This window comes from Antedon bifida, chromosome 8 (genome assembly GCF_963402885.1).
Source record: "Antedon bifida chromosome 8, ecAntBifi1.1, whole genome shotgun sequence".
In the NCBI taxonomy this organism is placed as follows: Eukaryota; Metazoa; Echinodermata; class Crinoidea; order Comatulida; family Antedonidae; genus Antedon; species Antedon bifida.
In genome coordinates, this window is record NC_136233.1 from 11,966,120 (window position 1) to 11,993,778 (window position 27,659).

At 30.1% G+C, this 27,659-nt stretch overlaps 1 protein-coding gene across 6 annotated transcripts in view; it reads right to left on the reverse strand.

Moving 5' to 3' along the window:
- LOC144850003 (protein sax-3-like) overlaps window positions 1-27,659 on the reverse strand; it is a 229,442-nt gene that overhangs the window by 19,828 nt on the left and 181,955 nt on the right. The gene's annotated exons all lie outside the window — the stretch shown is intronic.

Consider the following 27,659-nt stretch of genomic DNA (forward strand, 5'->3'; position numbering starts at 1 on the left):
TATGTCAAAGAATTGTAGTTGTTTGACAAAAATTGTGTTTGAAATTAGAATTAAAAGTTGTAATCATTCGGTATGATAATTGAAACAACAAAACTTTGAAAGGTTATACAAGGTAGGTTAGAAACCATGGGTAGGGTCATAGGAAAGGAATACAAATCGTAGGTGGTAATATAACATTTAAGGTTAAGATCGAAAAAGCAATACGATTACATAATTGTATCATATATTGAACGCAAAAACGAATGTACGAACAAAATTCAAATATCTTTCCAAAACAGTTTGAGATATTTTGATTTAATTGGTAATATCCTAACAGTAACTAATTTTATAGGAAGGAGAAAAAGTGTTTATCACAACAACGCAAATTTAAATTGAAAGCAACAGAATTTTGAAAAGTAGTAGAAGTTTCTTGAATTAAATGTAAGGCAATACAGAGGAGCTACTTCGATGAAGCTATGTGAAAATATTCGGTCTACATCGAAAATATTAGAAAAAAAACAAACTAAAGTTTAATTCATTTCCACACATTTACACATATCAAGCGTGTCAATTCCACATTAAGTCTAGCTTTAGTGAAGAGCTATAAATTATCATCCGACGAAAGCTGTTACCACAATAAATGACATTTATTTTTCAGAATTCATCCACTTTTGAACAGTGGCTCTTCCACAAGATTTCTCTTAGAATCATCTATTTAAGAGTTTAGCAATATCATATCTTCAAATAAAGTAGCATTATATTCTTCCTCAACGTGACAACATGATTGGTTGTTATTAATCACAATGGGATTAAATAATTCTCAACAGGAGATAGGCAGTTGTTAATTATTTCTTTGTTTAAGTTGAGGAGATTTGAAAAAGTTATGTATGATGAAAATGATTAAGTTAAATCTTTACTAATGAAACATTGGAACATTTAAGTGATAATAAATAATCGCATACTATAATGCAAGCCAAAAGAAAAATTAGTTTTAGTATAAAAATTTGCCAATAATACAAACAAATTTACATTTGCTATTATAGAATTTTGCAGCTGTACAGTTTTATTTACAATATTATATAAAGCAATTTAGGTAATACAGTATTATAACAAGACAGAAAACAAACAAATACAGACTAGTCCATTATTGCAAAGGGGTGTTTAAGGTACTTTTAACATTTCATGTCATATCACTCTCTATGGAGAGCATGGACTATTCTTGGTTTATCCATGTAAGCTAGGCAAATACAAATAATTGACATTATAAGACCATGCATAGAAACTGTAAATATAAAATAATATAATTTGCATTGAAATAAAATTAATTTGAATAATTATTTTTTATTATGAACATCGGCGTGCGCCAAATTCCACAGCACAGCTGGTGTGAAGAGACACTGAGCAAAGTTATCAATTTCATGGACATTTCACGGATCACATCAATTCTTATTCTCTTATATCTAAATATACTAATTTAGGTTTACGTTAGGGTTACGCTTTAATGAGTTCCGAGCCAGAAATTGGTAAAATGCGACAATCGGAACAAGTTAGCTGAGAAGAATTTATTGTTGTTGATTAATTAGTGTATAAGGCTTATCTCACAACACCGGTTGGCTTTCAAGTATTGAATACTGTGTTAAATTTGAAATTTTTTTGACGCAAAACAAAATAACTTAATTGACACTAAGTTTCATGTTATCGGTTATCAAATACATTTTTTTTAAATACTTAAACAAATAAATATCTTTTGCAACCTTTTTATTATGAACAGTGATACAGTTTGTAATGACAAACATTAACAATCATATAACATGCTCAGTCTGGGAAACAACTAACTGGGGTTACATGTTATTGCATGGCCAGTTAAGAATTGGTCAACAGAGGATCAAACTCCAAGGTTGGAACCAAAACAACATCTGCTAGCAAAACTATCTTCTCAAATAAAACAAGTCTTTTAAAGAGTGCAAAGTAAAAAGGTAAAGGTAATTAAGCCCCAGATTCATTACAACATAGGGGAATAAGCTCATTGTATCGGCATTATGCGATAGTCGTAAGTTCCTTTCCACATTTCCCCTAGTATTTGTCAACCAGGTACAGGTGGACTGGGAGTTGTTCTTACTTGAGTTTAAATCCATGTCTTTTTATGTATGATAGTCAAGTGTTCCATCAGTTACTACAATTCCAGAAGAAGCAATTCACTAATAACTTAATCTATTTAGTAACATTATCACAAACACACACATCTTGGTGTTTTTAAAAAAAACCTGAGTGTTATAGTCTGCTAAATCTGTCAATCATCTAATCAAATGTTGCTTGATCTAGACCTTGAGTTAGAAATAGGAAACAGAAAACAGCGTTTTTAACACTTAATACTTCCTACTGAACTACATTTTAGCGGACATTGGTTAACAAGATGTAATAGCAATAACAACAAACAGAAAGTCAGCAATATGAAGACATTAAGTGTTATTTAACACTAATATATTACAACATCTTTACAGACCTAAATAGTCTTTGATTTTCTCAACAGAAAATAAATGTTTGTTTACAGTACACAACAAGTTTAATTGTGGCTTATTATAACAATACTATTGGCTTTAACAAGTTACAAATTTACATATTAATTATTAAAATTATAAATGTATATACAAGAAAGAATAAACTAAATATTTTCCATATACTGGTTATCAACTGATATCTGTATTAACCCAATGTATATAATATGATCTTAGTAATTTATATCATTAAACAAAATTATTATTCTACAACTACTATTCTACGGCATTGTTTCCAGAGACCAAAAATTGTCCATAGCAATTATCGTCTTAGCAACAAGACTCTCTGGCGGTCACTCAGGATGTCATCATAATGGCTATTGAGTTATTAAAGTCTGGTCAGCCAATGATTGACGGTCAATATCAATGACAGCTGACCAAAATCAAATGCATTTACTGGTTGTCAACATACAAATTGGGTTGTTAAAGTGTACAAATTAGGCTGTTATGCATCAACTTGGATAGTTTGAAATGAATGGTTATGCAACCACACTCTCCTTTTGTTAGGATGTGAAAAATCAATTTTTATTTCTAATTCAAGAGTTAGCCAGTGTTAAGATTAAACGGTTTCAAATTTAAATTATGGTGGAAGGCAAAATCACAAAGAGCATGCAGGACAACTGGTCGATGAAATAAAGCACAGAGTGATATATAATTGGAATGTATATTGTTAAATGCAATTCTACATAGCTATGTTTTCACTTAATAATTTTTGTAATGATATTTGACATGTTGGACTTGTTTTTGCAACTAGAAGATAGAAATTTTACCCCATACCATTTTATGCTCACAATTGAAACCAATGACTGTACACTGACCATCAGAAATAAAGGAAATTTCACTAAATGCAAGATTACAGCTAAGTACTATAAATTGCAAAAATACCTCCCTGGAGTTTTATACCATATCCCAAGGGTTTGCCTGCTTGTCCAACTAAATCGGTCACTAACCTGAAAATAGGCCTATTTATTGAGATGTTAAGAATTCTGACGAATAATTGTCACTAATTTTCAAATGTGAAAATTACAGGAAATTGATATGCCATGTGTGTATGTTATTAATGAAATATCCACCCAGTGATTTTAAACTTGTTAGACATATTCATAGTACAATATACAAAGAAAGTAGGAATAGTGAAATTAAGTCAAATAAATAAGTTCTTAATATAGGTTAATTACTTTAATAGCTGGCTTCAGGATTTTATAATTCAGAAAAAATGTCAGTAAAATAAAAAGAAAATAAAAGTTGTTTTACAATGAATTATTCTATAAAGAAAACCCCAATGTTATCGTATGGACCTTGTCATGCCTCTTTCTTTTTAAATACTCAGCCTAACTGTTTTAGTTGATATAAATTAAGTATTTTTATCTACTTTATATACTATCTGTTCACTTTTTAGACTTGTTTTACAATCATATTGGTAAGGTACATAATTGTTTAATGTACAGATAGTATGAGGAAAGAGTATAATAACATTAAAAATCACATATCGTAGCATGTTACATTTCAAACAATTTAGACAACACTTTTCAAATAAGTCTTACGTTTTATCATCATCATTTTACAATCATAATAATACAATATTGGTTAATAAAGGTATATAATTAGTTATTATGTATGGGAGAGTTTCACAAACAAAGGCAGTTGATTATTTAGCAATCCAAGTCCATATGTTGCAGCAATAAAAAGGATAATGATAATGATGGCCAAAAGTAGGATAAGTACTACTTCTACTAAATCCATAAGTAAACTGACATCTTCTTAACTCAATCGATTTCATTTCTTAAAGTAAACTAACAACTTAAGACATACTTATTTATTTAAATATTTGCTAACACCTTAGTCTTCTTCTTGCTATAATAAACAACTATCAAGTCTCTTTCTCCTCTCCTCTCTTTCTTTCCTACAAAAATTACAGTCAAGTCAAAATCTCACTACATAATAACTCTTTTCTTTTAAGTTACAAACATCTTCATTATCATTCGTGTTTTCTTTAAATAATCCAATATCTCAAGTTCTTTTTTTTATTCTTTCCTTTTTCTACTGCAAGTAAACTAAACTCATTAGCCTACTACAATACATACTAATTTTATTTATTAAAACATCTGACTATTCATCAGATTCTCAAGTACTCTTGTATTCCGTTCTCAAGACTGTCTTTTCTTTAAGTATTTATCTTAATCTTTCTAATGTATTACCTTACTATCACTCTTGGTAATCAATATTTATAATTTTCAAAATTGAATTCGCTTTATTTAGTTTTACAGAATTGGTTGCAAATTCTATATTGGATAGCGCCCTCAATAATTCATCAACTTTTACATTTCACACTCATTTCAATATAAAGAATTATAAAATAAAATGTATCACTATGACATTAATGTATGCATGCCTCATCCTTCAAATGTGACATTGTGTGGGCGATCCTGCCAAATTGACACACAGATGTGTGTTCAATAATATCATATTAAACTATCTAATAATTATTTGATTGATGATATCTTGTTTTTTGAACCAATGAAAATAATAAAAGTATTTATTAAATTTTAAACAGATCTGTCAAAATCAGAATGTAATTATTTTCTTGACCTTGGTTTTATAATATTAATCTGGTTGTTGACTTTACCAGACTCCTCCATACTTTCACAGATGAAGATAAATCGGTCTTAAATATGGCTCCCTCGTTTAATACCTTTAACAGTGCAATAACACATTCAAGAAAAGTTGACCACAACCCAGCTCAATTCTACTATTTTGTCTTCTAGTACTCGCTTTTGAGTGATAGGTGCAATTTTCCTCATTTTAATCAAAATCATATTTTGTTCATGTTTGAAGTACAAAAAGTACAAATCCTGGGTTATCTACTAAACAACTATAGTTTGGTAGAAGGTGATAAAACACAAAAGAACTGGACAAATCTTTTCTCACCTTCCTAGTAGTATAAGTATTTGTACAGTAAGTTATTTAATCCAAGTGTATTGGCTTGATTCAATTCTAAATTGAACCAGGGAACAATGTTCAGTAGGCCTACATCGAGTTATCAAATAATTAATATATTAGATGCTCTTTTAAAACAACAAGATAATTATGTTTTCATTACAGTGTATCATATGTTTTTCATCAACCTGTGATAAAATCGGCTATAAACTTTGGTTTTACATTAAGAAGTGATATTATGGTAAGAAGAATCAAGTTTTGATGATGTATGGACAACCAAGAAAAACAAACAAGTGGCTAGCTAAGAAAGCAAAACTATACTACTGAAAATGTTCCAAAACAAAACATACACAATTTAAAAATAGCAGAGGTACTGAAGGATAAAATTGGCAGACTAACATGCAGGCCACCTGTTAATCAGGTTCCCATAACACTAGTGATGTTTGATGCCTAGCGCCTTGGACTCCTGCAGGCTGGGTTAATCTCTCGAATTTACCTGAATGATTTTACCTGTTTCATAGCCATTTCTGATGCATTAGTAATCTTCAATTTAATGATGGGTTCAACTGGATTGGAATGATTGGAAAGTAAGCTATTCCAACCAATGATGTGACAATAAGCCATTGAGAAGGCTTTGGGGCACTAAACTAAAAGTATACACTACTATATCTGCTGACAACTGCGCTGAAATAGTATTTCAAGCAAAGAATGTTAATTTTGCAAGTTAATATATGGTAATATTTAGCAATTTAATATTAATTTAGATATATAGGATATAACTACAGGCAAAAAGGAAAATTTAATTGATTAGAAAAACAAAATCCCTACGTTTCCTCACAAATTATTATATAGTAATTACATCAAGATTATATGATGGATTGTTTAATTATAGATGAAATATATGTCAAAACTGTCATTTAAATACATTTCACAATTGATTTGCTTTTGAGCAACCATGAAATAGGGAAAAACAATATTTTCTATCAAAGATATCTGAATAGTTGTATTGGTTTTAGTATAATATATAATGTATTGCTTTAATCAAAGAAAATTGAACTTTCGTCAAAAAGGAGTCACTTCTGTTGAAGAAAAATCAAAAGTCAGCAGAAATGTGGCAAGAATTCTGGAAATGAACACTTTGTACGTGTAACAGAGAACATGCTTCTACAAATTATACTTAATAGTAGTTTACAGCTGATGATAGGTGATACATAAGGGTCATTTAATGCCAGCTTACATTTCACTGTGTAATAAATACCCAAGTTGTTAAGTCTGTGGTTCGAAATACCAAGGGGCCTGGCTACATGCCTTAATTATCATTATGCTACATGATGTTACATACCATAGCTAACTTAATACTGTAGGAATAAATTATTGCTATCGGTCATAATATAACACTGTACAGTATTTAATCTAGGGTTTCTTTTCTGTAGGATACAAATAATGTTGGAAAGTTTGTGATAGCAAAGAGTATTCACTGATTTTTAATGTTTTATTTAGTGTTTTAGTTTAGTTAATACTAAGGTGGAGGTCAGAATATGTTCTTGTCTTTAGGTATACGATACGCATTTCCTTAGACTGAGTTAAGGAAACTTGTTGATTGTTTTATCCCAGTTTCTGTTTCGTGGAACATTCTGTGAAAGTAATAATAAACCACAGATGGGAAAGAGTCCCTATTCGATTTCTTCATTATGACAATCGCTCTATTATAGTTCCCTGGTAGTAGAGAAATGAACAATCACTTTGGGACTTGCATTTCAGAATGTTATATCATTCAACCTGATTGTAACTTCCTTTCAATGTAACTTTAAACAATGATCAAAGCAACAGGTCAGTAACTTTTAGAACAGATAAGTCTATTTTTCAGGCACCACCTGTATTCAAATTCATCGATCATATACTTGCTACATTCTGTGTATGTCACTGAAATCTTTTAGAGAAATGAAGAATATTCTCCTTAACACGTCTGATAACCTATGAGAAACCTGACTACACATCTATCTCCAACAACAGATTTCAATGAAAATCATTCTTTGTCACCAAAGAAGTATTAGATACTAGAATAATGAAGGCTTTATATTAGAAATTGTGTTTTTTTAATCAAACAAATATCAGTGACACATAACACACATTTTTTTCTGTGTTTAAACTTTTACTCTTTAAACTAGAACTAAACTGGTTGTTTTATGATTCTTTGATCAAAACTTTTCTCCTACTTTTTTAGTTGGAGGCTGATTTTGCATTTTTAGTCTTCTGTCTTCTTGTGATTGTTATTGAATGTTGTTTTTAACAAAAAAGAAAATAAATGATATGAACATTGTGATAAAATGCTGAAAATTCAGTGTAATAAACTGTTTTTTTTTTTTCAGAAACATAAACATAAAATTGTGTGGTGATCTGGTAGTATGTGATACATACAGTATCCCAATACTAAATTCAGTTTTCTGATTCACATTTTTATAGCGAAATGTTCAGATCTTCATTATAAGATCCCCTCAATTTTTATCTCTCAACATAATTTCTTTTCTTTTTTTGGTCATTATCGTTATATTCTTCTTAAAATCATATTCCAGAACCTGTAAATGACCTTCAATTAGGTCGTTACCATACCGATAACTTTACTGAAACTCGTTATTGGCAGTCACAATATGGATGAGTATGTATGAACATTCCCATAACTTACAGCAGATATTATGAGTGGAATTACGTTAGCACTAGTGCGATGAGGCGTCCCAGGGGCGTCGTTGAGAAGAAAAGCTTAGATGCTAGAGAATCACACTTAAATAATGCAGTTGAAAACCACCAGCTCTCGCAAAAATATAAATTACAACTGAATTTTGCAAGTTCTAATAATCTTTTCAAATATTAGATGATATTGTTAACTACAGTACTAATTCAGTAATACTATAAAAGTAAGTTTTGAAAATAGAAATTTGTTGTGCTTTAATGGATGAAGTTTTTTAAAGTGAAAAATTGATTGATAATGCTTTCATACTACTAAAAAACTTCAAAACATTAAATGATAAATAAATTTTAACAGCAAAAAAACTCTTTCACTCAATCTTAGTACAGTAATCTTCAGCAAACAATTGTTTAAAAAAAGTATGGTTGTAAATTAATGTGTTCTTTTCACAGATCAACCTGACCATGATGTTTAACAAACGGTTGATTGCTTTAATTTATGTTTATTAATTGTCTACAACTTTTTATCATAAATTATTTCCAGAAGAATTTACCGATCTCCAACCGTGCACATTGATAAATTGTGGAAATAATCTGTACATGACCATGACAGAAGGACAAAGCCAGTAAAATTAAAAGCATTTAATAACCTAATAAAGGAACAAGTACATCTATTAATTGTACTGTCATTTTGAGAAACTGATCTACTGCTAATATGGAAAAACAATTGCCAGGATGTATAGACCATGAAAAAGGTGCTGAGTGACAAATTAATCTTGTTCATTTCTGATTTAATTACAGGTATTTAAAAGACATCTGTTCCATTTGAAATTCTTTTTAAAAAGTCTTTTCGGATGGTGTACCTAATGATTTCCCTTTAATGGATCAGCATACTGACTAATTACAACAGAATATTGCTACAACAAAAAAATTCAGGTCAATCAATTATTTCCAGTTTATAACCTATAGCATCGCTGTTTTAAACAGAAGAAATGACAGGAAAAAAATCAATTAAAAAGATAGGAGTAGTGAGGAAAGAAAAAATATATATTTATAAAGAATGTAAATCATGCATAGCTTGTGGATCATTATAAAATGTTGTACTCTATAATTGGATGTCGGTATTTTCAATTGCAAGTATGGAATCACAAATGAGATTTTGATATACTGTTATGAACGAAGGAAGGGATAACGAGCATGAAAGACAATTTAAAGCAACTCAATTATGTCGATAAATGAAAAAAAAAGATTTTCACTTTTCTAAGTGTTGCATGCTAGTAACAAATACTAATGTGCCTTGCAGAAGAGATTTGAAATGCATTCTATGGTGTTGATGTCACTGATATGTTGTATTTTTAGATATTTTTCGGAGAGATTCTTGGTATAATCCATTAAAAAAAAACATTTCGTAAATCCTGTTCTGCTTAGATGATCAGGTTTGATACAACTTTTCCTCTTAATATTATACATTGCACATTAAATAAATAATTACAATCTGATATATTTGTAATTGAAATAAAAAACACTGTACTGGTTCCATTCAATACAGTAACTATAAAAACATGTTACATTCAAGTATAACATCATGAAAATCTATGTTAAGTGGCAAAGCTATATTATTTTCTCAAGCATTTTGATGAATCATTGGATTAAAGAGATAAACCAAAATGCATGAGAAGAATGCGGTTGAATAGAAAGGCAGGCAACTGACCGATAAATATGTGCTAATAATTACTGTATTTTCATCAAGTTTAAGGGATCATGTAAAAATTATTCTACTGCAGTAGGCCTACTCTTAAGTTTAGTTAGTTTGTTTTAATGTTTTATTCAGCACTTTCAGCAATACACATTACCCTCAAAAAGCTTGCTAACTAATTGTATAAAAAGTTAAAGAGTAAACAAAATCCCTAAATTTGTTTTTGGTTTTAATATTGTGTTTAGTCATTCTAAATGATGGTTTAAATTTAGGTGATAATTCATAATTCTGGTAGGATCCGATGTGTGAACAACTTTGTCATCCACCATAAGTTATACATCAGGAATATAAATCAAGAAATGAATGAAGATTCCTGTATAATGTCCCATTGGGAGTTCTGTGGCCTTCTATGAACAGTTGGTATCCTGCAGGTGGAAATTTACAAACAAATCAAATACTGTATATGTTTAAAATGTTCAACATACAAACTTCTTCAAACTTAACTTCAAACACAGTTTTATTTCAGATTCAGATTAATTTTATTTCGTCATATGTTAAAATGTTTAAACACATGAAATTTGTTTCCAGAGACAAAGGTTAAAAATTTACATCAAACATTCAACAAAAGTGCTTAAAATGTTAAAAAGTGTTCCAAATTTAATTTGTATAGATGTGCTTGATTGCTACAAGAAGTGATACTTGAATACCTGCCCTCTAGAATACAACTACCAACTCTCTAGATTGTTGCCTGTAAACCTTTGTGTGTTACATGGTTTGTCAGAGCTGAACTGAAGACACATCTTTTTTTAAAACATTATTATTGGCTTAAATGTGACAATGATTTACCAAAGCTAAATGTGAAACTGTCAAATAAGGAATACTCTCTTTTTTTGACACGACAAATTACCGCAAAAGACATGACCAGTTTAAATTCATGGACTTTTCTTCCAATAAATCTCTTTATCCAATAATCCATTAATACTAAGACCAGGTATTAACATCTCAATGGTGTTACCAGCTTACGCGTTTCAGATCACCAGTTTTATGCGACAACAAAAGAAGATATTTTATAAAGAGATTAAGAGAATTACTCATGACTATTAATAAAAACAAGGAAAAATAAAATAAAAAAAGGAATATTAAAACTTTAAGAGACTTTCATAAAAAAGTTTGAATTTTACCCATTTCAATTTTATAGTTTCACACCAGAAGAAGAAACTATATAGATTATAAAAATTAAACAAAACAATATAATTTGATAAACATAGCACCCTCATCGAAAGTGAGCAGATGGTAGGCAGACAACATAATATTGTTGCGGTTTTTATATGGACAATCATTCACTCGCTACAAACATAGTCTTGCTGTAGAATAAACATCCAGGAACTTTGTATACCATAAAAATGCCACTGTTTATCTGAGGTAAAAATGAGTATCAAAGCAGATGATTTCTGAGGTCAATATTCTGAAAATGGATGTAATAATAAACAAATGTGACTGTGTAAATGATGATGTAGGAGAAATGACCATCTCAATAAGATCAGCCGAAAGATTTATGAGAAGATTCTTCTAGAGACAACTAAAGCAATAGTTTTTTAATAAAGAAACTGAAAGGTTTATCAATGTTTTGTAATATTTACAAGTATACAATGAACAGGAAAATGGAAGCAAGTCATACTTAATAGTAAATTATCTAGACATAAAATACTGTTACATACAGTTCTTCTTGGTGTTTCGGTGGCGTCAAAGGTGAGTGAGTAAATATACAGTATTTGGGGCAGTGTGTTGAAATAATAACAGTATCTGTTGTTCTAAATCTGAATAGTTGTTCTACTGTACACTCTAGATGAAAGGCATGTTTTAGGAAACCTTGGAACCATGTCTGATGTTATCATAACCCTGGCAAAGTAATGATTTAATGTCTGAAGATGGAAGAGAATGGAAGAGTTGCCTAGCCTAAAAAAGCAACAGTGGAGAGGTGATGACAGAGGAAAGTGCTGGTGAAAGCCTATAGTCAAATGACCTGAAAGTGTGTACGATCCTTAGCTAAATATAGGTCAACAATGTAGAGAGTACAACAAACAAGCTACTAAACTATATAAAAAAAACATACTATTAATACTTGTAGTGAAATTTTATCAACCATTAATTATCAGAAAACGAAAATCGTTGGGATTATATTAAATTGGAACAATATCGGTACTTATCCAAAGTAAAGAAAGCTTATCAAGGGAGTGCCAAAAGTACCTTTGACTCCCCATAAGCATTGAGTGATATTTGAAAGATCTGGTTGAGGTTTTTCACCTTATTTAACCCTTTCATTTCAACAGTTTCAATAGTTGATAAAATTACCATTGAGATGAATAATATATCTATTATTTACTGCCACTCCACAGAATCTGAGAATATGAGCATACAGGTATTTTGTGGTACATATATGAATATTTGACAGACATTACCATCATTTCAGCAACAAAGTTTTTCATATAAGATTTAAAATGGTAAATAATAAATAAATCTTGATAGAAAATGTAAATGTAATAATTATAACTTTATCATAATAAATAATTATGATTAGCCAACTCTGAGTTATTGTACTTATAGTTGGAATCTACTACTAAAGGAAGATTGTTTCATAGTGTATAATAAAGTATATATGAATATATGACGATGAAAATATTCATATTTATGGTTTTGAAGATTTTTATTTTGCAATTCTGTTATACTTTTTAATAATTTGTCATCAAATGAATGTGATGATATCTATAAAAATGAAATAAATAAACCAATATACAGCTGAAATACTTCCCTTGGGATTAAAATTACTAATAAATCTGTAAGCTGACACACTTCATTTTGCCTATTCCCAATGGAAGAAACTCGATGATGGAATACTTGAAATCTTATCATTATTGCAAATTGAAGTTTTAAAGACTAGACTACTACCTGTACTCTGAAGTCCAATAAAACATATAATCACACTAGTATTTATTTCCTTTTTATGGCCCTTACACAGCCAAGATGCATTTTGTCCTAGATTTGATAGATGAAAGATTGAAAATATTGATGGAAAAAAGATAAAACAGGAAGAGAAAAGATCAAAGGTTGATACAGAAGAAACAGAATAGTATAAATAAACTCATCACAAAGTAATTGGTTTGAGATGACTGGGCCAATTGGGGCTCATTTCATTCTTTGTTCATTAACTTTTATTTTCAAAAAAAGCAAGTTTAAATAAAATAGATAGATACTGTTTCTTTCATCTTGGCTTACTAAAATATACAAAATAATATAGAAAATACAAAATAATATAGAAAATGCAAAATTGAAACTATATCCCGTAACTTAAATAATCTTGAGACTTTCTATGGTTATACTGAACTTTCTCCAAGATTAAGAATACAGTTTTATCGCACTAAACAAGCCAATTCAAGGTAGAACATGTTCTGAGAGTTTACACAGCAGTAGCAGTAGGTTATAAACAGTCTCAAATGAAGTGTCAGCCTTTAATTAACTCTCCTTATCAGTTAATAGAGAAACAGTAAAATAGGTCTTGTTCTAATTATAAAGACAAGTGTTGACTGCAGTGTAAAATAACATTTGCTGATTAAATTTAGATAGGAATTCTTTACTTTGCATTCATATTTCTGTTTTTAGGTTTACTCATTGGGCCTGTTTCTGCTGCAACTGCTCAAAATACGGTATAAAAATACGGTATAAAATACGGTATTTTTTATACCGTATTTTTTAGTACCCCGTTTCTGCTAACAATACTTCTTGGGTGGTCGTGTTAAATTTCATCCTTTTTACCCAAATTGCCATTCATTTATTTGGTCGATAATAATAGTAATATAATAAGTCGCAATAAAGGAAGTTTACGCCTCACTGTCAACAGGCTAGCCCTAGTGATAGAGATGTTGTGAGAGCACAGAAAACATCGTAATGGGGACATATGCAATTTGTTCCTATCCCTCCCCGAGTTATTGTCTTTTTTTTGCAATGTTGTACTGCTTTCGCAGGTTCTTAGCTTTGAGTTTACTTGCTTTGGAGACAAGTCTATTCCGTACTCTTGCTTTATTTTTTTAGAAATGTCTTTATAAATGTGGTTGTCCCTTTTATTACCTTTTAGTTGGCCGGACATTTTAGCTTCCCCTCCCCCTCCTTCTCCCCCTCCTTCCCCCCCCCCTCCTTCCCCCACTCCTTCCCCCTCCTTCCCCCCTCCTTCCCCCTCCTTCCCCCTCCTTCCCCCTCCTTTCCCCCTCCTTTCCCCCTCCTTCCCCCCTCCTTAATATAGTAAATAATGTGATGTCTTCGCTCCACATTTTCGCCGAATATATCTATACACGTGTGTAAAACAGCTGACAGCGACAGAAAATAAAAACACGATGTTGACCTCATGTCGCAGGTAAAAAAAAATACGGTATTTTTTATTGGCAGCAGAAATGGGTACAAAAAATACGGTATAAATTTGTAAATACCGTATTTTATCCACAAATTTTGTGGGGAAAATACGGTATACAAAATACGGTATTTTTTTTATGAGCGCAGTTTCTGCTGCCAAAAAAATACGGTATAAATACGGTATTAAAAAAATACCGTATAAAATACGGTATTTTCTTGGCAGCAGAAACAGGGCCATTTTCATGTTCGTTTTTACAAACCTCTTTTTTTTTTGCTGTTTTCACATAAATGTGAAATGTGTATATGCTTTTAATGATGAGCTTATTTCCCTTGTGAACCAAAAGCTATTGTTTCTCTACTAACAAGTGTGTTACAAATTACATATGGTATGGAAAAAGTTATGATTTTGACTGCAATTCTAATGACATGATACAATAGCCATTTATCTATCATCATTGTTTTTCCAGATTTTCGTTAGACTATACTGCACATTTTGTCATTTGTTATTTTCCATTGAATTGAGTATTAATGTGCAATGTAAAACATAAGTTTAACTAAAAATATGAGACATAACCTTCACAATTCTAAAAAAAAATAGCTGACCTCTGTTGACCTTTTTACAAGTTTTGTGAATTCCATGGGGATTGGCAATACAGCTTTAAAAAAACCTTCAGAATATACAAACACATAAATACACAGACCATCTATCATAGCTATTTTGTTGCCATTACAGCTAGACAAGGCTCCCAGGGTCTTCTGTTAACTGCTCATGAACTCATTTAATGGCCTAGGTAGGCATTATATGGCAGATTCTGAATTTATCGTTTTATTCTACCTTACTTATTCCGAATCGTTTTTATCATAGCATTAGAAGACACCTGCATCTAACGAATAATGTTGTTGTTTCAGTAAAGGTATCTAAAAGAATGCATTACTGAAAAATAAAATAAACTTTACAGCTAATTGATAAGATTCATAACTTCTGTTGGTTTTTTAATCTACATTTATTATACAGCTTAGTATGAACTCAATCGAATAATCAATCTCGTGCACCACTGAATATCTACACATAAAAAAAACCCCCCATTACATTTTGATTGACTAATCCAATACAAAGTATTGTTGTGAGTGAGAGGATATTTGACTGAGAGGTTTATTGCAATGTGATATAGCTGTGTCGCCACCGACTTCTAGTCTACTTATCCCCAGTCATTGTCTGAATTGTATCAGTCATCCTACACTAGTGATAAGACGCGGTTTGATTACCAAGATTTCTACGAGTTGACACACTTGAAGTTGTCCCAAATCCTTCTCGGATTTCGTTCTGCACTGCAATTAAGAGTTGAATAAGATAATGAAATTAACTGTGTTGTCGTAAACCTCTCTCAATACTAATTAATATTGGTTGAGGATCTTCATTTGTGTTGTTGCTAGAATTAAAAAGTATTGTAGACTGTTTGTTTATACGTTATGGTAACAAATTAGCTAAAATTATGAGCTTCAAACAAAAACGTTTACTCTAACAAATTGATGAAATGTCTATGTCTTAACAATACCAATGACAAACAATGAGAAATCACAACACCGAGATGATAATAAAACCTGAAAATGATGATCTTTTCTAGCTAAACTTTTGTATATTAAGTGATAATTAACAAATTATAGAGATGTTGATAGTGGATTGCATGATTTGTGCAGTAATGTTCTGTGAAGGAATATTATCGGTCTTGGTATAGTTAAACGTAAAATGTGTAAAAATAATATTCTGAAAAACCATTTTTTTTAAATTGACAGGCCATTTAAAAATAAGTTTCACATACTCAATGACTAATGAGACATAAATGTGAATGGTGAATCCATACAAACATAAAAGTAAACCAGCTGTTGGCCTAAATATCGTGATCAAATTTCAGTTTTATAAAAAGTTCTCTTAAAACAATAGTCACATCTAAAATGCAGATAATTTTTAGTTTTCATCAAATGGAGGTGTGGGCTCAAATCATACTGTACTCATTTTTGTACCTATATGATTATTATTGCTTTGAATTGGCATTTATAAAGTTGGCAATATGGTTTGTATACTTCTACCTAATTATAAAAAAGATGATTAAAAAGTGTTTATGTTTAAATGTTAAGTATATCATTAAAACAGTATTTTGATGAAATAAAACATAATTCAAATCTGACAGTATAGTGAACTTTTTACACAGTCACATATAAATATATCATCAATGTATGTTTTATGCAGTAGATGATAGCAAGTATTCCTAACGAAATTGAACATCATAATAATTATAATGAAGACATAGAGAGAAAATAAAAAGAATGGAAACCTAGACAAATTCTTTGTCAAAATATAAATATGTCAAGAATCCTGTTACTGTGAAAGGACATTTGAATTTGATGCGTTACTTAGATGAATTAGGCGCCAGATTTATAACATTTATTTTCTACCGATGCATTTGTAAATTTAATTCTAATTTAAAGAAGTGTGTTTGATTTCTAAGGTTCAATTTATTGTCTCATTCTAAATACAATGGATAAACATGTTTCTATTTATAACTATGACAGCAACTGTCAAACACCGAATGCTTATGTGTATGTGTAGTTGTGCTAGATCGTACAAGTATCATTATACTGTTTTATTGAATTCTACATACCAGGCCTACCAACACTTTCACTAATACTATATAGTCACCATAAGAATACTTAAAATTAAATGAATTCTGAATCTAAAACTTCAATTTATGAAAGACACTAGTACAGTCTCTGATTAAGATATCATGTAAAACTGAAAAACTAATTACAACTGATTTGTGTTAGAATTTCTAGAACACTGACCTACTCGATAATTAGCAGGAAGAAATATACTTGATAAGGAATTTTAGAAACATTATCAGATGGCAAATTGGTGACATGTTAGATATACAGGTGGAGAGATCTAGCAATTTGACAAGTGATTGGATAATATGGTTATCATATGATGTAATATACAGTATTCTATGGAAAGCCAAATCTGCCAAAAAGACAATGCATTTGATTCAATGCATGTGTGTGTGTATTTTCCATGTATTTTGGCTGCTGTAACAGGGGATGGAATTTATAAAATTAATGGCTAACTTATTTACCATTTGGACAAGATAAGGAAAATGTAATTTATTATGTTTAAACTTAATCTTAAACTATAGAGTAATTTTAATGATTTATGACATAAATGATAATATGGTTAAGGGAAATTTTCAACACAATTGTGATTGATTAATTTTACTTCATATGCCTTGGATTAGCCTAAAATAGCATTACATGATTATCTTGTCCACAGTGAATACCATGTATAAAAATTGACACCTCAGGTTATTAGAAAAAAAGCTTTAATATAGATTCATTCATAAAGACAGTATGAATATATCCTTAGCCTAGATACTGTCTGTACCTGAGGCAACTAAAAATGCTAAGAACTGATTACAATAGTGTTATTAAATGATCCCTTGTGCCATACTAACATGGGCCATTTATTCCATCAAATAAATATGTGAAGGTGCCCAAAGCTATTGTTTAGCAATGTTACAGCTGAATAATATAAATATTTATATATAAAAAACAGGATGATATATGGCTTCTAGGTAATCTATTATTAGACTACAAATATTTACTTTGAAAAAAAAAATGATTAAAGTAAAAAGGAATGTAGAAAGTTTTGGCACAATAGTATTAAACAATAAAGTATTTATTAATGGAGGGAAAAAAATGTAATATAAAAAGGACCTCTCCCTTGGAGTACAGTAAAAAATGATTAGACATTTGAATGTGTACAGTTGTTGATTTATAATTATCTCTCACTTAATATAATTTGTTGCATTTTTCTGTTTTTGAAAGAAGGAAATTTACTCAATGGAATGTAGGAATATATGGATTAATGTAAAGAAATATAATCAAGAACCAAATTAGAACATGCTTCTAAATTCCATCAAATAGATTAATTATATTAGTTCAAGTAAACTCATTTTCGTTTTCTGAGAATGCTCAAATGTGATCAGATATGACCAATTTTATTTTAATATGTCCCATAAGAATGACATTTTGATCATATACTGCAAACTTGATGGAAAAAGTATGACATAAAGAGCACACTATGTAGGTTAGTTCACATTTATAACAAATCTATTTTACAAGTGATGAAAATAAATTATATTTGAATTTGGAAGAAGTATGTTTTTAAACTATTCAAGTTAACATATATACTTTAAAAAAGATTCTATAAAAGTAATGATGACATGCATGTACAATTTTCCAAAACAATCTATAAGTTAAAGAGTGTACTATCAGAGTTTGCATAAAAAAAGTTTGGAAGAAACATGGCTTTTGATCATGATAAAAGATTCCAAAAATTAAAAATAGAGGATGCATTAAAAAAACTGTACATGGAAATCTATCAAATTTTGTTTAAAAAAATAAATTATGTATGCCATTTTAATGTCACATATAGATATAGTTTTGGGATGAATAAAGTTTCCTTGAAAAAACTGTATATCAATGGGTTTTTGGTTCAATTTAACCATTTATTTTGTCTTTTTATAAGTGAAAACACAATTATTCTAATTTTTTTCTACGGAAGTGATTGTACTATTCATAGCAGATAACTAATTTCTAATGTATGAAACTTACTATAATCAAAGGTAGCATAAACTATTAGTACACCTTCTTTACTTAATTGTAGGTACCATTACCACGCAATGTTCAATAACAGAACTCGGTTGATCATAAGGCGTACTTTAAGTTCATACTTAAACATTCTGAACAATTGCCCGAAGTTATTATTCAAATGAAATCTTTAAAAATTTATCAAGAATACCAATAACCGAAATAGAATTATTAAAACAGATACAACTATATTCAAATTGTCCAAACAGTATGCCTAGAGCATTTTGTTTTAAATTAATTAATTTAAATGTCTACTTTCTTGAAGTATGTTATGTTCTTTGAATCTCAATATATGGCGCGAACATTTCTCACCTTTTTATTTTCTGTAAAATGCTGTTGACACATTCGTATGGAAATTATGCATACTACAGCAGTAGAGTCTCACCATAGAAACACGATGGTGGGTGGAAATTCTCATGAGAAAAATCACAATAATACAAAAATGAGAAGACATGACTTAAAGGTGTGAGAAGGGTTTCAAACAAAATTAATCAATTATGTATCATTCTGCAGATAGTGAAAAAAAAGAGTCAAAAAATCAACAAACCGCTTATAAAATGTATTATAAACACAGAGATGGCAGAATAGTCCATCATTGCAGAGGGATGCTCAATGAACTTTATCTTTCTGTATCGTTCCTCTCCATCAGGAGAGCATGGGCTATTGTCAGTTTATCCAGGTAAGCGGCAATCAGGCTATGTAAATTAGACAGTTTAGACAAGTATCATCTTTTCTCATAATCAGTGTGATTCCTCAATATTGCATCGCATTGGCCAGAAATGATTTTTTAAATTCCAATTTCCAGTATTTAAAAGGACACGGCATACCTTGCACAGTTTTAATTATTGTAACACATTCTCTGATATCTCTACTTCATCTAAATTGGATCTATCTTCAGTTCTCATAGCCCCAAGCGTTGAATTCCACAAAGGATAATAAACAGAAGTATCTTTCGCAACTGAAGAAACAATTAGCGCTATGAACCATGTTAGCTTTACATACTTTACAAATTAAGTGGCTGCACACTTACGATTTCTTTTCCTCTAAATATATTAATGTTTATTAGGAAATGTATTTAAATATGGTGGCATATCGTAACAAGCACTTCAATTCAACATTTTCATAAAGCTCTATTTTACAGGTATGACTACTTTTGATGTATTGTTGCTTTTGCAGATTATTTTTTATATTTAATACAGTAAAATTCCATTAGTATGTACAGGTTAATAAGAATCTACTAACAACAGCTAATGAAAATAATACTGTATAGGTATTCTTGTAAAATCACAGCAGGAATTAGGAATTAAGAAGATGGACACATGACCGGAAAATAATGCATGGAGTTTTCCTGAAGATCTTATTTTAGACTTAACGAAATTCTATCCGGTTGACCTAATAATGCTAATATTGTAGGATTGTCTCTTCTTCAATGTTGATTTTACTATGATATGTACAGTATTACTGCACATATCATATAGTAATGTGATATTGAAATAACAACAGTGGGACTGTCAATAATAATGCTGTACAGTAAATCTATCTAACTTTAATATCATCTTCAAGGTTAGGCAACTAGAAACAGTGTCATGTCTCCAGAACCTTATGTCATAACATACAAATATGGAGCAAGCTACATCTCTTAAACAGTGTATGTTACATCATTTTGAAAATTACATCACTAAAAGACAAAACGTAGAGAAATGAGTTATTAAAAATCATCTACAGTACTACCAAAAAGTGAGCATCTTCTATTTAAATTGATTATGAATCCAAAATTCAGAGCACTACACAAATAGATGGAATAAAGTTATTGATATGTGTACTTATTGAGATTGAGAGAAACTTTAATATAATATATTCAATTGCAAACATCAACTATTCCAACCAAGTAGACCAAGGACGATCATAAATCCTTTTGGCCCCAATGCCCCTCAAGGGGTAACATTCAAGCCTGATTAATATTCACCAAAATGGATATCTTAACACCATTTAAAAACGCATATTTCTGAAGAACTGTCATGCCCGGACACCTTGATGCATACGTTATTCTGCTTACTTCTAGTAAAATAGGCATTGAGATAAGTTTCTTAATAAATAAAAGATACTTGTGACGCAAATTTACTTGAGTTTTATTTATACTGTTGTATTCAGACAAGGTTTTTAAAAAAAATGTCAAACATAAAACAGAGAGATGTAAAATCTCCCTGCATAAAATAAGTAAAAATACAGTAGAAACCCTGCTTTGCGACATGACAGTCACCATATAGACATCCAAAAGACAACCAAAAAAGGGGACACACAATTGGTTCTACAGTTTTAAAATAGATAACTTTGATCTAAAAGGTATTACAAATTCAATATTGAGGTAAGGCTTACTACTGTATATATCACATTAGAAAGAAAATACATTTTGGTTTAAAAAGAGCCATCAACTTGTCACGACACCAAACTAAAAGTAATACTGTTCAAAGTTTGAAATTACTGTAACAAAAATTACCTCAAGGTAACAATGAAATTACTGAGGTGATTTTACGTCAATTGAGTGTTGGTGGCGTAGTGGCTTGTTTTTCAAGCACATCCACCTGGTCAATTTGTTGAACTTGGTAGCGAAGACTGTCGCCTGAGGAAGGGAAACTGGATACGGTAGCAAAGCTAAACTTGATTAGAATTGCTGTTGGAATGATTTGGGCAATTAGTGATATGAGAGACTGAGACCTGCCTGGAATCTAAGGAACTGCTAACTAAATGCTGTAAAATGGTTTTGCATACTTTGGATCTATAACCATTTTTAGTGTTTAATAAATTAATTAAAGCATTATAGTCATAATCACAGTAAACACTTCCAAAATCAACACTGTTGGGCTTCTTGTTTATTTATCATGCATTTTTATGGTTAAGAAAGAAAAAACCATTCCACTTGTATGCAAGTTTTTAAAAGACATGACTGTACTGTACAGCAAGGAACATTCAATCCGGCCTATATGATGCAAATTGGACAGAGATATGCATTTCACTATTCATAGTCATTTTAACTGGCAAATTATTGCTTGTATTGTAAATGTCAACTAGATTTGTATAAATGTTTTGAATGTTACATACACATAATCTTCATTTTATAGCATGACGTTTTTGGATCTTTGTGTATTTTTAGGAATTAATTTAAAATGCACTGAAAAATTACTCATGTTTTATTTCTCAATTTCTGAAATAAAGTAGTAAAAGGAAACATTATTCATATTGCAGCAACTGTTTTAATAATTGTACGTTTTACTATCACATAATTCTTTTCTCATTTCATCCTTCATAAACATAATCCTCTCTAGCCATTCTGTATGTGGAAAATGCTAGTTATGCAGTACCACACCACCATTAGTATTTCATTTGTTGTTATCTGATTATGCAAACATAAATCTTTGTAACCAATTAGAGGCTATATGCACATGCACTGTTCTCTCTTAAGCACTTGTCAAAAAGGAACATAAGATTGCCTCATATTAATCTAATAAATTTAACGGTTACAGGCATACACTCTGTATATAGGTCTAATTATACTTTGATAGCATGACAAAGTGGGATGCTAACTTAAATGAACCTTGACAGGGAATAATGCATGTGCCATTACAATTATGAATTTGTCGCATTTCTGAAGATCGATGGCATCATTTGTATAATTCCTAGAACAAAACAATGAAATAATTTGAAATAGACTTTAGCAAAATTCAGAATTTAAAGTTCAAAAGAAACTAAATCAAAATCTACTGCTTTGCATAAATAAAATACATTTCAATCAATGTTATAAACATGTTTAAAAAACATTGAATATCTTCCAAGAAATAGCAATACATCAAGATATTCTTATAAGAATCTTTGAACTACTCAACTGTAGTATAGTTTTTACCATATTTAACTGTAGATCTCATTTTTCTTACGCTGTTTTTCAAAACAATTTTACCAAATTAAATTTCTATCTATATTGACAATAAAAATCTAAATCTGAATATAATTACATCTTTAAATATAAATTTGGTTTGTTTTCAAAATAATTGCAATCCTACTTTATTGCGTGCCAGTGGTAATCCCTAAAAAATACTGTTGACGTGAATAAGCTTGGAAAGTATCTCAATGGGGGTTGATCAAAATAACAACATTTAACCATCAATTCTCTAGAGACTCATATACTGTATAAACAATGAGTTGTGAAAGGTCTTGTGAATTAATAACTAATGAATTCATTAACAAAATAACAGTATTTATTTACAAAAAAACTGAAGTACTGTAGTTGGCACAGTGCTGAATTATGAGAGAAGTAGTTCAAATCGTGTTATCACACAAAAATGCTACAAAGCTTATAGAATTGTTTTTAGATAAACAAATTGAAAAACATTGTGAACATTTTACAAAATGAATTTATGTAAATTTCTGGTAATTATCAAGGGCCAAAGCACAAGAACTGGGTTTAGAGTTTAACAAAACAATGTAAGACAATTAAATATATAAAAAGACTTTTCTTAAAATATGGACATTATCAACCTTCAACCTTGTATGTAAACATAAACCAAAACTTTAGAAAAATTTAGTACTTATTAAGAAGACTACTAACATATTTATGAATATCAACATTCTCCTTAAATACTGTAACTTTCTAAACATTATTAAATATTTTCCTTATTTCTGCCACCAACCAAGCTCTTGTTATGTTATGCTAATGTTTGACAAAATCATGAAACATATCGTTTCTAATTTATAGATTCATTATTAGGAAATCTCCAGATGTAAGGATGAAGACTTCACTTCAATAAATCATGTTTGTCAAAGACAGATAGACCAGCACATGTAATAATCTTCAATGAAGACTTTTACCAACTGCCATTAGCTATAGTTTTGGGTACGATAAATTTCCTAATCTCGAAGCGCTACTGAATTAGGCATGACATTTTCTTCACAAATTACTGAGAGTTACTACTGTTTATCTTTTAACATCTTTCACTTCGAATAAGTATTTTGAGTGCAGAGTACTGATGTGGTTGAAAGCTTTTTTTTTCAGTGGAAAGGCTAAATCTCATTTTACCTGTTAACTGTACTACTGTAGGCTAAATAGAAGTTAGAACATGCATACTGAATAATATATAATATCAATGCATTTGTGTTGCAATGTAATTCTACAGTCTGAATATGTAATATGTATTGTCATTCCCCAAAATATTTCAAGATTGTATTGATCATATTTGGCATTTTCTTAATTGTTTAGATGATTCATTAGTCATAAATTTATCAAGCATGTCCTTTGATTTGATTTATATACTGACATTAATGTCAACACCAATGTGATAAACTTGGTTCTATCAATTCAAGGTCTGATCCAAGGTCTAGTTTTTCTACTACACATACTATACACTACAGCCCAAGATCAACATTATTATTCACAGTGAGGAATAAAATAAGCAAATGAAGTTTGAGCGAGCTGGTGAGATGCCAATGTGACCTATTGGTTTAGTAGTCCAGACTGTGTATCATGTACAAGAGGTCAATCACAAAAGTGACTTATGTTAAAGATCTAGGCATTCAAGTTTACAGTAAATCACTGAACTATATGAAATGTTTGGCAATAAATAGAAAGGGTGCAGATTAGATGGAATTTTGAGATTAAACTGACAACCTGGCTATAATCTGCAACCTATCAGTCAAGGCCAAGGATTGCAGTGGCTCTGAGATGAGTTTATAAACCTGTATGTGAGAATTTAGGCCTGTAACCAGGATTTGTATACAAGGTTCTTTATCCAAAAAGGAGAAAAACTTGTCATGAGCAGCTAGGCTAGTAGTTCAGGCCTATACCATCACTTTCGTGGCTGGTTGCTAGTTTGGGGGAACTTCAGGAAAAAGGGGGTTCATACAAATGGAATCAATGACCAAAATATTTAATTATTCAATTTTTAACAATTTATATACAATAATTTAATAATGGAATAAGAATTTATATTGTACTAAAATAACAAGCAATTTTCTTTTCAATTTTAAATGAATAAAAACTACCCACTCTAAGGAACACACTATTATTGTATGAATTAATACTAATAGATTCTAGCTAACCAAATTTGCAACCAAATGTTATAAAATTAATTTTTACTTCAATAAATCATTTGAATTGAAATGCAATGCATTTAAATGGATAAAATTTTGTCGAGATTAAAAAAAAGTTGTTTTCTAAATTATTCATTGAATATCTAAAGTAAAATATCTGTCATTAATAGTTTCTGCTGAATATAAATGATGTTAAAAATATTTATTATTAAATATTTTGACAAGATACTGCACTTAAACTGTACTGAATATTATCCTCTGTTGTGTGGCTTGGTACAGTCACTAGTCAACAACCAAGCAGCACAATTCCTACAATTTTAGGCCCACTACTATTTTGAAATCCTCCTATGTTAATCTATATTTCTTAACTGCAGAAGAATTTCCCTTATTCACTCTAGAAAGAAGAATTTTACAATTTTAGAGGGTGTTTCCCTTAGACATTAGTGCAAATGGTAATACTTCTATTTCCGTATTTAACACAATAACACAATTTTAAATCATCACATAAAACTAAATGTACAATTTTTATTTCATTTTCGCTTTAGATTGAAGATACTGTTATCGTTGCATCAAAACCTAATTTATTATTTTATGTGTATGCTTTTCCCCATTGCATGGAATGCTTTTACCGATGAACAACTGCGCAGAAATGTCGTTTTATATTCTTTGTTCACAAAATTAATTGACGTTGCCAGAGAATATAAAAAATATTCTGTTGCAATCTTACAAGGATTTAAAGATAAAGCTTCCATTTCTGCTACGTAATAACATTTTGCGCTTTTTACGACAACCCTAGGAATACGTGTTTAATTCGAGAACTTAAAGTTCCCTTGAAAATAAAAATTTTCTAGAAGTATAATTACAACGCAAAACAAATAACTTGGTAATGGATCTCATAAACAAAAACTGACAATTTTTTTGCTTGTTTTGTGTAGCAGTCAAATTAAGGACAATAGTTTAACTGAGAGGCGGTCAGGGATTGTTAAAATTTGTGGATTTACTAATGTTAAGTCAACACGCAATAATTCTAACTGCTGGAATCTCTGTTAAGCAGATTTCTGTTTGATTAGCAAGCCTGCCATCATTAAACATGCTTTTTATTTATACAAAAATACCAGACAGAATTCCATATCGCCTGGCGTCAGATGATTTTTTAAAATGTTTTGGGAAATTTATACGATTCTTTCCACATAGCAAATGAGAAGGTGATAATAATGTATATGGCAGTATCACTATTCAGTATATAGCTGTTGAATTTAAAATTCATCATTGCTAATGTAATGTATATAAATGCATCTTCAATGGACAGGTAGAATGTAAAACTGATTCATGAAATATGATATTGTTTTCTTTTAATGTGAGATTATATTCACCCTGTAAAATGATATACATTTATATAATATTGAACATTTAAAAATTAACTTCTTGAAAAATAATGACGACGGTGATACTTTTTTTTATATTAATATTTTTCACTTCCAATGTATTGTTTCAACAAAAATAGTTTTTTATGATGTTATTTATGTTGTACTTTTTCTTAATCCTCCATCCAAAATATTCAGAAATAACATTTATTTAGGAATTCAAAAATATTAAAATTAATATTAACATTGTACTAAATAATACAAGGGACAACAAGTAAATATCAAAAGTAATTTGGATCCAGCAGGACAGGCTTGTAGTACAGAAAAACTGAATGTGTATGTGACTGTGGAGAATGTCATAAAAGGGTTGCACATATATATAACAGAAATTTTAATATAAAACCACAATATATGTGACAAGAAAAGATTAAAGTGTAGTCAAGTTTGCAGTTAATACGATTATGTTATATTTACGCATCATATTAAACTGCAAATAAAATTCATCGTACTAGAATGGAATGATTCAAGGTTATACAGATTATATATTATTTATATTAAATGCATATTAATAAAACTGTTTCTAAAAATATCACACTTCTGATGAAAATTACCCACAATACAACACTGCATATAATGATGATGGAGTAAGAGCAGTTTTCTGTTTGGGTTCATGCCTATTACTTGCTCCTGGTAAGATGAATTGTAAAACGTACTTTTAAGAACTTTTGCCGAATAAATATTATTATTATTATTATAGATTGGGTTAAAGGTACCGTGGTGGATCCATAATTTTGAATAGAGAGGAGAGAAAGGGCAGAGCAGGGCATGAAAATTGTAAAATTAAATGTTGAACTTTTGAATTGGAAGCCTGTATTGTCTGCAATTTCAACCGCTTGCTAACCTTTTAGGAAACAAACAAACATAAAGTATGCTTTATTTTATATAAAAATGTTTTATGCAAATAAAAATAATTTTAAGATCAAAAATGTTATGGCACAAACACTACACTATACATTTATATGGTATACTATATATTTCATTTTGCTTGCTTGACTTCAGTGATATTAAATGAATGATTTAAGATGCATATCAATTTTCGTTACAAAGTTTATCGATAATGAAAAAGTAGCCAATTTACAATAAAAAAAATAACTGATGCGATGAAAGCAGCAAGACGACGTTGAGTAGGCCATTTAAAGAATGACGGAGTCTTGCATTTATTTTAAGACAACTGAAATAAAATAATAAATGATTTACACTTCGGCT